A 13,049-nucleotide genomic window follows, 5' to 3' on the forward strand; every position below is an offset into this window, starting at 1 on the left:
AAACACTCGACCATTTCAAACGATGATACATGTATGCATGGTTTTTACCTATAGCAACGGACAGGAGATTGAAACGAAAAGAAAGAAAGGTAAAATGCATTCTGATTGCAAATCTTCTCTATGACGACGTCTCACGTATGGCAGTCCATCAGAAGAAATACGATTGATCTCTTTCATTCGTCTGAAAATGATATTTTTCCCCAATCCTGACTTCTCCAATGTTAAACGGGCTTCCGATTATGTGAACTTTATTTGGACGAACTTAATTTATATAAATGCCATATACATATATTTATGTTTTTATTTCTTCGTTTTATTTCGTTTTGGCCTCCAAATATTTAAAACATTTAAAAATTTACAAATATATTTTAAACATCACCAAAAAATTGCAATTTAAACAGCAAATTTTTCCGCATGACGAGTATGCTCGTCACGACACAAAATGCTGTCATTTCTTTGCGACGTCAAAATTTTCTAACTGGTTAAGAAAACAACTTGGAGATGCATAATAGAGTCGATCTGATCTGTGAAAGAGTTTTGATTTACGAAAGGGTAAATTCTATTTAAGGAAAAGTGAATTTGATTTGGTGAAAGGTGATTTTGATTTAGTGAAACGTGAATTTGATTTAGTGAAAGGTGAATTTAATTTGGTAAAAAGTACATTTGATTTGGAAAAACGTGAACCTCGTTTGCAAAAGTATGAATTTGTAATGAAAAAACTGTATCGATTGTGAAAATCCGGAGATTGTATTTTCTATTTTTACCGCTAATTCCATCGTGCTCTAATCTTGATGTACGTGCGGTGGTATATAGAGGAGAGAGGAGTATTTCGAAGAGGCCGCTTTCAACGTTCGCTATTCGTCTTTAGGAGGCTATACTGTGCATCAGGGAAGTACAATACAGATATGGGAACGTTAGCGAAACAGAATAACAGCGCCCCGCTGGGGATCCCAGGGAGGAAACCAGTGACAAATAAAACCGATAATAGAAAAATAAAATTTCTACATTTTTTCTTTAATCTCCGTATGAATGTCACCAATGCATTCTTAGAATTTCCGTTACAAAAATGAGTCCAAAAAACTAATTATGGATGAAATATAATTTTGAATTAAAATTCTGAACAAGATTTTTAAATAGATCTTATTGAACTTACTTTTTTTTTGTATTATTTCGTTCACCGCATCTTGCACTTGATTTACCCTAACACAAAAGAAACTAAAAAAAAGATATTACAAACAAGACTTTCTTAACACAAAATAGGTATGTATGTATTCAAAATTATAGTGTAATATTGAAAAGACAATTAGCAAGTAAGTTAAGAACGAAGAGAACTACTATAAATGGCACATTGCCATTATCGCGAAAATTGTGAATCTTTCAATAATAAAATTATACTTGTTTTGCAATCATATTATTATGTATATCTAATCGCACCGAATTTAAAGCAGCTAATATGTAACCACGTGAAACAATATTTTTCTGCTTGAAAGTAATATACCGAATATAATGTGTGTAGAGTCGTATTCAAACCTAGTTTGACTCCACAGACTGTGAAAAACAAGACAATTTTTCGGAAAAGAAAAGGTAAACTCTATCGTCTATTTTCGAAATATAAGAAATTTTGTTTCGTTTGATTTTTTAAAATAAGAACGCTTCTCTTTTTTCCGTTAATAACAGACACATCAATACTCTTGTGGTATAGCTTTCAACTTGCCCTATTTAGCTCTCTTTCAGCGAGTTCTGATTGCTTTCTTTGTCGGGCGAAGTTTCCTGATCCAATTCGCGGGTGTGAACAGTTTAGTCAACAGTGAAAACACATTTCGCCTTATTTTTACACTACTTGCGAAGTAAGGTAAAATTGATAGGAACAAGACTGGAGTATAAACAATTAAATACGTATATCTTGTGAATGTTAATTTGTCAGGTATCATATTTTTTCATAGAAACTGGAAAAGATGGAAATCATGTTTGCGAAAGTAAAAAGCTATGTTAACTTTATTGGCATGAATTCGTAAGAAAACGATTACAAGATAAGTAGGAAAGTGGATGCCATGAAAGACACTTTTGTTTCGAACACGTTTTAAGAAAAAACTAAAAGGCACTCTACTTCTACTCGGTACCATTAGAAGAGTCAAATGCCCGACTGTAAATGTACAGTTGGCGACAAAAGTATTCGGACACTGTTTAAAACAGCACAACATTTTTAAAAATGGACAAAATAATGGCTAAATACTTTACTAATAAATGCTAATAAATACTAATAAATGGCTAAATTAGTTTTCCTTTTAATGTTGCTATTGCTTGGAATGACAAAAGGAAACAAAAAAACTTTTATCTGAGCCTATGCCAAGAATTTAAATAAAGCGTTTGTCGATCTCGGTAACTTATATGCATACTGAAAACTTTTTCGAAATCGGTTAACACAAAGTGTTAGTTTCTTCATTTTTTTAAGCGTATTTTGTGCTCTTAATAAATTGTTGATATTGAAAGAAACATTGATATTTACAAGCACTTCATTGTCTCTAATAAACACCTGCATGGCAAGGGTAAAATTTGATTTGGATTTAAAGGACACGAATAACATCTACATTTAGTGGATTATGTTCTAAATCTTCATAGCAAGTCTAACACGATGTTATAGAGCAAAAAATTAACATAACTTTTTTAATCAACTAACCAGATACTAAAGATATGAGCCGTTTATTTTAAAAGTGGCATAAGTCACTTTGTTTTTAAGTCGATATATTTAAGGGTTTGCGTTTTAACACGTTTAAAAATATGGATGCTAACTTTCGAGAAGATTTACTTGTATTTGTTATCTCAGGATACTGATATTTTTCTCAGAATAAATAATTTCGTATAAACATTAAAAAATCACCACTTTTCATTACGGTAAAGTGACTTATGCCACTTTCAAAATAAACGGCTCATATATTAGAAGATTTTTAAATAGATCTTATTGAACTTACTTTTTGTATTATTTCGTTCACACCGCATCTTGCACTTGATTTACCCTAACACAAAGAAACTGAAAAAAAGATATTACAAACAAGACTTTCTTAACACAAAATAGGTATGTATGTATTCAAAATTATAGTGTAATATTGAAAAGACAATTAGCAAGTAAGTTATATATAAGAACGTAACTTAATAATTACAATAAAATTAAGGGAAAGATAACGAACAGTGTATTTTATTGATCTTTAAGGAATGCTTATTCAGATGTAAAAAAAATTCGTTTTAAAAAGAAAACAAAAAATAAATTCTTTTTTTTAAAAGAAGAAAAGAATTTCGTAATAACTAGCATGCGGATTTTTATGAAAACTCACATTTCGACACGATATTTTAGAAAAAATCAGAATGAGATAAAAACTTCCTTCGTCAATTAAAAGATTATTTATTGTGAGAAGAAAATAAAAATGATATTAGATCTTGTTAATTTATAAATGTTCTTGCATTCCAAAAATCTGCACATGCCGTAACTGCATAAGTATGCGCAGTCTAGTAATAACCATAATTCGGGAAACATCTCGAGAATTTACCAAACATTTTTCCCGAAAAAATTCAATCTCGTACTACTGCTATGCTTGATACGATAAGGATTCGTATTTCGGAGCAAATGCATACGCATGAATGTCGCTACAAAACAAAAAAGCACTCGTCCCGATCAGTTCTCCCATCTTCAGGATATCTACAATGTCTCTTTCAATACATTCCCCTTTCACAGCACCTTTTCTCTGTGTAAAGTAGTTCACCGTTCACATTAGTTTACTGGTTTTGCGAATGGTCCATTATCAATCGCACAGCCCCCGCAACATCTCGAATTCTAGTTTCATCACCTGGTATAGATCTGTTCCATGGCATGTGAGTTACGGTAGCGAACGTTGTCGACGGCCATAAAGATCCTATCTGAAATTTCGTATCGGTCGTGCTTTGCCAGTAGAGGCGCGTGACATGTAGCTGTTCTCGTGTACATATTCGATTGCACCGGTCAAATAAATGGAATTACGATCAGAACCAAATCAGTAAACTATCATGCATACTGATTTATATTAAACGGTGCCGTTATAAACAGTGCAATAATACATAAATCACTACTTTATTTTGTCCCCGTTTGATAAAACACTTTGATCCGCTTGTGATACAATCGACTAATATTACTATTAAAATTCAATGGAAAATAATATGCTGTGTAAAACGGTGATTCGTCGTACTATTCGTGAAATACTCGATCTAAGCGAAAGAAAAAGCATTTGAAAAGTTTCGTTTATGTTCTCCAACGTGTGCTACTGTTTTCTAGTGTATTTTTACCTTTTCAAGGTACAGCATTACTGGTTATCGAGCTGTTATGGATACGCTATTACCGATTTGAAAATTAATGAAGTAGTCGTTTTATACTAATTCTGGTGTTTGATTCGTTTGCGGAAATTTTACGAATAATTCCTGATAATACATTGAATATAATTCTATCTACTCCATGGAAACGTGTCAATTTTTTATTCTATTAATACGATTCGACTCAGGAAATTATGCCACCAATTCTGACTGATATAATTAGACAACGAACAACGCTTATGCTCTATAAATATGCAAAATACATGTAACACATTTATGCACAAAAAGTATGCAAAATATGCATGGAAAATATGTAAACATGCACAATACTAAGAATAGACTACATTAAGTTTCAAGTGTAATATTAAATATTAAAAAACGTTTTACAGTCAAGTTGATGTAATGTACTTCGAATTATCGTATATTACAAATATTTCTTTTAAATTTCATGTGTTATTTATATAAAAATCAAACAAAAGCATATCCTAATAATTCGATAAAAAGTAGAAAACAAAGTAACCGAATAATAGAAGTGAGCACAATGTAGAGAGATGAGTATGAAGTGAAGCACATGATGTGATGCAGATGAATTGTGAAGCGCACAGTGATGAATATGATCAAGCCATCCAACAAAGTTACAAGGCTGTAACGTTAAGATAAGAAGTACATATGAGTCGTTTATTTTGAAAGTGGCATAAGTCATTTTGTTTTTAAATCGATATATTTAAGGGTTTGCGTTTTAACACGTTTAAAAATATGGATGCTAACTTTCGAGAAGGTTTACTTGTATTTGTTATCTCAGGATACTGATATTTTTCTCAGTATAAATAATTTCGTATAAACATTAAAAAATCACCACTTTTCATTACGGTAAAGTGACTTAAGCCACTTTCAAAATAAATAGTTTAGAAAAATGACTGACATATATTAATTTTGTCCGACGTATTCTACTGAAGTGATGTTTTGAAAGGACAGTGATTTACTAAAATTGTTGAATAAATTACAAATATGATAATAATTTATACCATGAACATATTTAATATAAAGGTTTGATTTAAGTATTTTTTATTTTAATATTCATAAAATACAAAAATAATTAGTACATTTTGAAACATAAGTATAAGTAGTTTATATGAAAATACATCAGTTCAATTTAATTTTCGTCATCAATAGCAGTGATTAAGTCCTCGGAAACCGTGTTTTGTTTCAAACTTTTTAAATAACTGTGGTATATTGGGGGTATATAATTAAAAGTCCATCATGTCTTTGTATTTTGCTGAAGAAACAGGACGAGATCCAGCGTATAACATAATATAATATATAATATATATATTATATAATATAATTTACAAAACTGCACTATTCTTTCGCACTTATAAAAATAAGTCCAGTGATCACAAAACTTTTTTAAAAATACTGAAAATAATTCAAAACAATACTTCACACACACTTATTACACGTTTCTATTTCTTTTACACTAAGCCCCGCAATTAATTTCCTGAGTACAGCGACTTACGCCACTTTCAAAATAAACATGTTTGTTATACCGTTAGTTAGCAAAAGTTCTCTCGAACAAATCTCAATAGTTCTCAACTTATTGAATGCAAATATTTTTTGAAATGAAAAGATACCGTTCAATTGTAATTAGTGTTACCATTAACTCGACTTTTTTGAAAAAGTGACTTATGCCACTTTTAAAATAAACGGCTCATATGTGGCAGCAAGTGCTGATAAATATTGCGTGCGTAACTATTGTGGTCGCGATTCGTGGGCCTATTTATACCGTCGTAGACCATCGGATAGGACAGGAAAAGGAGTGGGATTTTTGAATATTGGAAGCACCGAACGTTCGTTACAGTGATCGAGGGCAATGCCATAAGAACGGGAGACAATGCTATACGAGAGACAATGGAAAATGGGTAACGGGTTTGATATTGGGATATTAATCCTTCCATTAGGAAGGATGGGCCCAGGTGACAAATACACCGTGACCGTATAAACACGAGGCCAGTTTACGTAACTTCTTGCCGGTCGTTCACCTGAGCAGCATCGAGCTCGATCAGCTCAGTTTGATGTCGTGTAACAAAAAAACTATCGTCGCGCGAGCGTTCTTATACGATTTCGAGTTTGGACAAAACGAATCGATTAAAATTTTGTACACCGGACATTCGGACATTACAAATATTGATACGCACTCGCACAAAATTATCGTCGATAATAAAGCCGAACCGTTCGAATTCGAAATACTAATAGCCACACATAATATTTAATTGCCAGTTCGATGTTTTGGAAACATGGTTTGCTGTAGTATACATATATTCAGCATTACATTGATATATAATTACTACCGACACTACCTGATTATGATTACTAAAGTGATGGCAAATTGACTAAATTAATTTAACGAGATTCGATGTTTCAAATGAGCGTGACATGTGCAACGTAAACAGCAAATAGCATGTGCAATATATTATTGCAAATAATAAGTAATTAAATAAATAATTTTCTAAACATAAATATACAAAAGATATGCAACACGCAAAGTATGCAAAGTAAAAGATATATTTTCGGAATCACTTGATCGTGACAAAATTCTGTCCAGGCCCCATTGATCTAGCTGTGTTATAAAAATACATTCATTTGCATAAACATCCACAGTTTACCGATAATTAAGTACGCAGTTTATAATATTTCTTTTCTATTATAATATTATATTATAATATTTCAATTCTAATTCATTTAAGAAATTGTACTTTCAAATCAGCATTTTCCTTTAGAAAAATATATTATTCAGTAATTTACAGAAAATTCTTTACATTTCATAAGTGCGCATGCAAAAAAGACAATAGTAATATGTATAAGAAAATCAAGTAAAATAAATTCGAGTTTATTATTATATGCTGAATGTTTCGTCGCACAGGAACATAACACGTGGAATCTTTGTTGACAGGGTTCATGTGACAAAAGGCTATTTTTGAGATTAAGATCTTTTTAACACTATGCCGACCGGTGGTACCGCGCTGGTGCCATGCAAAAACTATCTGTTGTATGCCGGTGGTACCACTTTGGTGCCATTTTAAAGAACTGAAATAACGTTTGAACTATATTTCTTGGGTGTTAAAAGGCAGCAAACCAACTATAGCATTGTGCTTATTTAACTAATAATTAAGTACGAAAATTCTTGGATGACTTATCTTAATTTTAGGAATTTATATTACCGCCATCTTCGAAATTTCTTTTAAAATCTAAAATTTCCAAGCTATTATGCCGGCGTCAAACAAAAGAATCATATCTAAGATCTGCGGACGGCATAATATTATATTAACATTTGGCCAAATGTTAATATAATATTATGTAATAGATATAATATTATGTAATATTATTATAATAGAATGATGGCCATCATTCGATGTCCAACCTTCCGTTTCGTCTTTCTCAATAGCCGTGACGTGTCATAAACTCGACACTTCCGAAAGGTCTCCCGAAATCGTACCAGCATTCGAGGCTATTGACGGTTGACGAAAAAAGAAACGAGACGACTCATCAAAAGGCATTAGAAGCTTCACGGGTTCTCACCGAACAGATTGTCTCGTGATTGACCAGTCTAAAGAGTCGCATCACACGTCTCGCGAACTCTTATTTTAGACGCATTCGAAAACAAGTCCATCGTTAGGGTCAACCTTCCTTCAGCAGTCGAGGACAGGCGATGACAATAATTGTACGCGCAACCACCACCCCACCAATCGGATAACAATTGCCTAAAATTAATTTGGCTGACACAGGAATCAAAATGCGTCCACGATCGGCTCAGTTCGGGTCTTACAACCTCGGATGCGTTCAGGCACTAATTTCTGTGCATCGCAACGTCAATTCACTAGAAATGAAACTAGACAGATAATCCAACCAGTTAGAAGACATATGAGCCGTTTATTTTGAAAGTGGCACAAGTCACTTTTTCAAAAAAGTCGAGTTAATGGTAACACTAATTACAATTGAACGGTATCTTTACATTTTAAAAAAATTTGCAATCAATAAGTTGGGAACTATTGAGATTTGTTCGAGAGAAGTTTTGCTAATTAACGGTATAACAAACATGTTTATTTTGAAAGTGGCGTAAGTCGCTGTACTCAGGAAATTAATTGCGGGGCTTAGTGTAAAAGAAATAGAAACGTGTGATAAGTGTGTGTGAAGTATTGTTTTGAATTATTTTCAGTACTTTTAAAAAAGTTGTGATCACTGGACTTATTTTTATAAGTGCGAAAGAATAGTGCAGTTTTGTAAATTATATTATATAATATATATATACTATATATTATATTATGTTATACGCTGGATCTCGTCCTGTTTCTTCAGCAAAATAAAAAGACGTGATGGACTTTTAATTATATACCCCCAATATACCACAGTTATTTTAAAAATTTGAAACAAAACACGGTTTCCGAGGACTTAATCACTCCTGTTGATGACGAAAATTAAATTGAACTGATGTATTTTCATATAAATTACTTATACTTATGTTTCAAAATGTACTAATTATTTTTGTATTTTATGAATATTAAAATAAAAAATACTTAAATCAAACCTTTATATTAAATATGTTCATGGTATAAATTATTATTATATATGTAATTTATTCAACAATTTTAGTAAATCACTGTCCTTTCAAAACATCACTTCAGTAAAATACGTCGGACAAAATTAATATATGGCAGTCATTTTTCTAAACTATTTATTTTGAAAGTGGCTTAAGTCACTTTACCGTAATGAAAAGTGGTGATTTTTTAATGTTTGTACGAAATTATTTATACTGAGAAAAATATCAGTATCCTGAGATAACAAATACAAGTAAATCTTCTCGAAAGTTAGCATCCATATTTTTAAACGTGTTAAAACGCAAACCCTTGAATATCTCGGCTTATAAACAAAGTGACTTATGCCACTTTCAAAATAAGCGGCTCATATACAAAAGAAATCTCTTGTCATTCACTATTAGACTGTGCGATTTATGAATTGATGACATTTAATCTATTTTTTACGACATCGAGCAAGCGCAATTAAGAAATGGTAAAGAGATGGAATGAAAATATGAGTAACATAATATTATTTTCAGTCAATAAAAATTATTGAACGAAAGAACAGCTTTCTACCTGTTTTCTGCTTTGTGCAATTGATACAGAAAATTTCTATTTTGCACAAAGATTTGCAGTCCAATCATTACTAATCGTTTCTATTCGAGTACATTTATCGACATCATACTCCATTAGCACGATGCCGTCGCATTATGATAACGTGATAATTTGTTTACTTATGATAACTTTAAATAAATTGTGAAATGTAATCAGGCTTGATAAGGTATAAACTGAGACATGTGTGATTGAAGCGAATACTATAATCTTTCTTTCCCAATTTATGTACAGGGGACATTATACGCATGGGAATTCCGCGCGTGACACATCGCTTCGTAGAACTTTTTAAACCGACGGCTGATGTATAAATTCCCGCGGAAAACGTGAGTTTTAATGGCAGAACGAAAGTAATGAAAAATGAGGAAGATAGGCAGCAAATGAAGAAGTGGCGATAACGCGAAAAAATTCAGGAAAATTCGGATAAATTGGTAAAGCTATAAATATACCCGAAGGTACGTGGGCAAAGGTTCGTGACGGTTTGACCGCTAAATGTGTGCAAAGGTTAACCAAGCTCGAACGGTACCTCCAGAAACAAAGTTAGAGAACGAGAACGATACGAGGAAAGTTAAGAAAAGTTATGCACATTGAAATATTGGGGGAGACAGAAAATATCAGGAAACGTGATCGGGTCGAAGCAGAACACGTTCAGAATACTTCTGGCGATTGCATGTACCGATATTTAACATTTTAGTAATTACTTTTTTACAATGTATTATATTGATTATTTCTAATTTTTTGAATGTAAACATTATTTAACCGGGAATAACTTTTTTAAAAATAGGACCAGACATTGGAAAAGGATTTGTTTACTAGATAATGTATGAAATAATTGTTCCATACATAATTAGAAGATAAAGATAGATAAAAAAAGGTTTAAAAGCATAATTTTCTGTTTTTCGTTGCGAATCCAATTAATTGTTATTTCTATAGAAATTTGTTTACATATTATTTAGTCAATTAGCCAGTCCAACATCTCCGAAAATTTAAGTCATTTGTTCCTTGTACAGAGGGAAAACAATGAAAAACACGATCACGGTAAGAAATATTCATGTACTGAAGTTCAGATTCTTAACGAATTGTCGACGTTTGAATATCGTTATATCGACGTTACAATATCATTAAAAATGCTTTTCACGAATAAATCTACCATGGATTTAAAGATTGAAGATTTACCTTCGCAATGACCCTTTAAATCATAATGTACGATTCCTTTCAATCGTTTTACAGTCGGCTAAAAAGAATCGTACATCAAAGATGAAGGGGTCATTGTAAAGGGGAAGCTTGAATCGATGTACAATCTACAGACGTTTCAATCCGTAACATTTTGAGAAAGAGAACGTCTCCAGTTTCCCTTCTGTTATATTATGCGAAAACGTGTTACAGGAAAATGAATGATATGCAGCGTTAGTAGAAGCTCCAAGCTTTAAAATGAGTCCTGGTTGGATGTTGTACTACACTCTTTTACAAAATTATAACAATTCAAGTATTGAAAATTTGTCACAAATCAGAAATATAGTGTTGAAACAAACTTTTTAGATTGACTATATGCTGCAGAAAATAGAAATTACAAATCCACTGAATTTGTTGTCAAATAAAATGTTTCAATGAAACCAATATTAAGATATAATATAAGAAGCACGAAAAAAACTAATTATTATTCGAACCGAAGATTCATTTTAAGAATCTTAGTTTACGTTAAACTAATTCCCGGCGTCTTCAATGCACATGTAAACACGAGAATTACACAATTGAAGCACCACACTCTTCCCAGTAGAAGAAGCGAAATCACTGAATTAATTTTTGTTACATTGTGTTACATTGTCTAACAAATAATTCATTTTTAATGAAATTAAAAAACTTTTCCTTCGATAAACGACTGTATAATTTATTTTTCTATTAAAAATAAATTTTTCTCATTATTACAGTATTCATAAAAATGTTCTAGAATTTTCTAGAATTAAATCATATTATTTAACAAACGTTTCTCGTAAGTAAGGACACCGTTATAACTTGTAACTATTTTCTGCGGTCCCTCAGAGTACAAGCACTCGAGTGCATAGGGTTCATATGTGAAAACATATTTTGCAGAACACACCATAGCCTCGTTGGCCGCATACCTTTTGCACTGCAGTCTTGTGTAGTCAACTAGTTGACCGTTTCATTCACGTACAGTTTGTCGGAGCAATAGGACGTTGCTGACGTAGCCAGTAATTCAGAACAGAACCGCACAGGATATCCCATTGCGTGGGACGTCAGTATAGGTCTCGAGTCTGTGATAGTTGCATCTGTATATACGTACATACGTGTCGTGCTGTTGCTCCTCGAGTTTGTTTTCACGCTGCACCGGTGAGTTCCCGAGTTAAATGGATATTCTTGTATTACTGTCTACGTCTATGCGTTCCACGTAAGTAGAAACAGTAAATGATGGCCAGACGTATTAGTCAGTGTTAATTGAAAGTAACAGATACGACACATTCCCATGACAGTTACCTTCTATTCTCTGTTATTTAAATTACTTAATTTACTTATTTAAAAAAATTACTTATTTAAATTACTTACTAATTTAAGTTATTAAATTAGTTGTTCGTTTGCAAAGAAATCAATTTGTTCATATCGATATTTTTCGAATTTATTGCGTTCTCTAGGTCCATCACTTTCGACAATGACAAATCTAATGAACTTTCATAAAAACTGCAAGTGACGCGAGATTTAAAGATGAAAACTTTGCTTTTTTCTTCACAGTACGAAGTCAAGGTTTTGTAATGCTCTCAGACCACTTTTATTACTAAACGCAGAATATTCTTGATTAAACCTATTCACAAATTAATGATCGACAGATTAATCTTTGTTTTCCATCATTGATAAGAATTATCGTTTGAATTCTCAAATAGTACCGCAATACTTGTATAATTATAATATTAATATAACTAACTTATTTCATTGTTGACATCTGTTCTACGTCAATGAACCCGACTGTTCTATTTTATTCATCTGAATGCACTGTGAGAATAGAAAAAGCGAGTAACTAGATTGTCTGACTTGATATTCCTCATCCTTTTGTATGTATGGACGTTTTTATTTACTTACAATTTACGAATGAATGAAGTATGTAGCATTTATTATATGATACTGCAGTAATAAATGATATCAAAATGCAGGACATCCATAAAGGAAAGCAAATCTGAAGGATATTTATGCAAATTCCGCTTCTAAAGTCTCTTTTAACAATGCCAAATATCTCAATTCAAATCTGGTTCTAATAAATTAATGTGTTTTAAGGATGATTATAAATGAAAGCTAGACATATGTATTCTGTTGGCATACCTGTTGGCATACATTGTATATTTACAAAATTTATCTGACCACGCATCATCCGGCAAGAATTTTTTCTGGCGTTAATATTCTTTTGGGATTAAGCTATGCGTCATTTTCGAAATAATTAACGAGCTCAAATAGTATTAAAACATTTGCACATAATGTGCTATCATTGTACGAGAAATTTTTAAATATTTCATTTCCTTGTTTTAT

General features: G+C 32.1%; 1 protein-coding gene across 6 annotated transcripts in view; it reads left to right on the plus strand.

Annotated features, from left to right (window-relative positions):
• Nucleotides 1-13,049, plus strand: part of LOC117222967 (opioid-binding protein/cell adhesion molecule) — a 727,814-nt gene that overhangs the window by 517,094 nt on the left and 197,671 nt on the right. The window contains exon 1 of one of the 6 annotated variants that reach the window (XM_076525594.1): nucleotides 11,710-11,867. The exons of the other annotated variants lie outside the window; for them this stretch is intronic. The gene's annotated coding sequence lies outside the window, so the exon portion shown is untranslated. Of the gene's footprint in view, nucleotides 1-11,709; nucleotides 11,868-13,049 lie in introns of those variants that run through there. 6 annotated transcript variants of the gene reach the window in all.

Source organism: Megalopta genalis, chromosome 12 (genome assembly GCF_051020955.1).
Source record: "Megalopta genalis isolate 19385.01 chromosome 12, iyMegGena1_principal, whole genome shotgun sequence".
NCBI classification, from domain to species: Eukaryota; Metazoa; Arthropoda; class Insecta; order Hymenoptera; family Halictidae; genus Megalopta; species Megalopta genalis.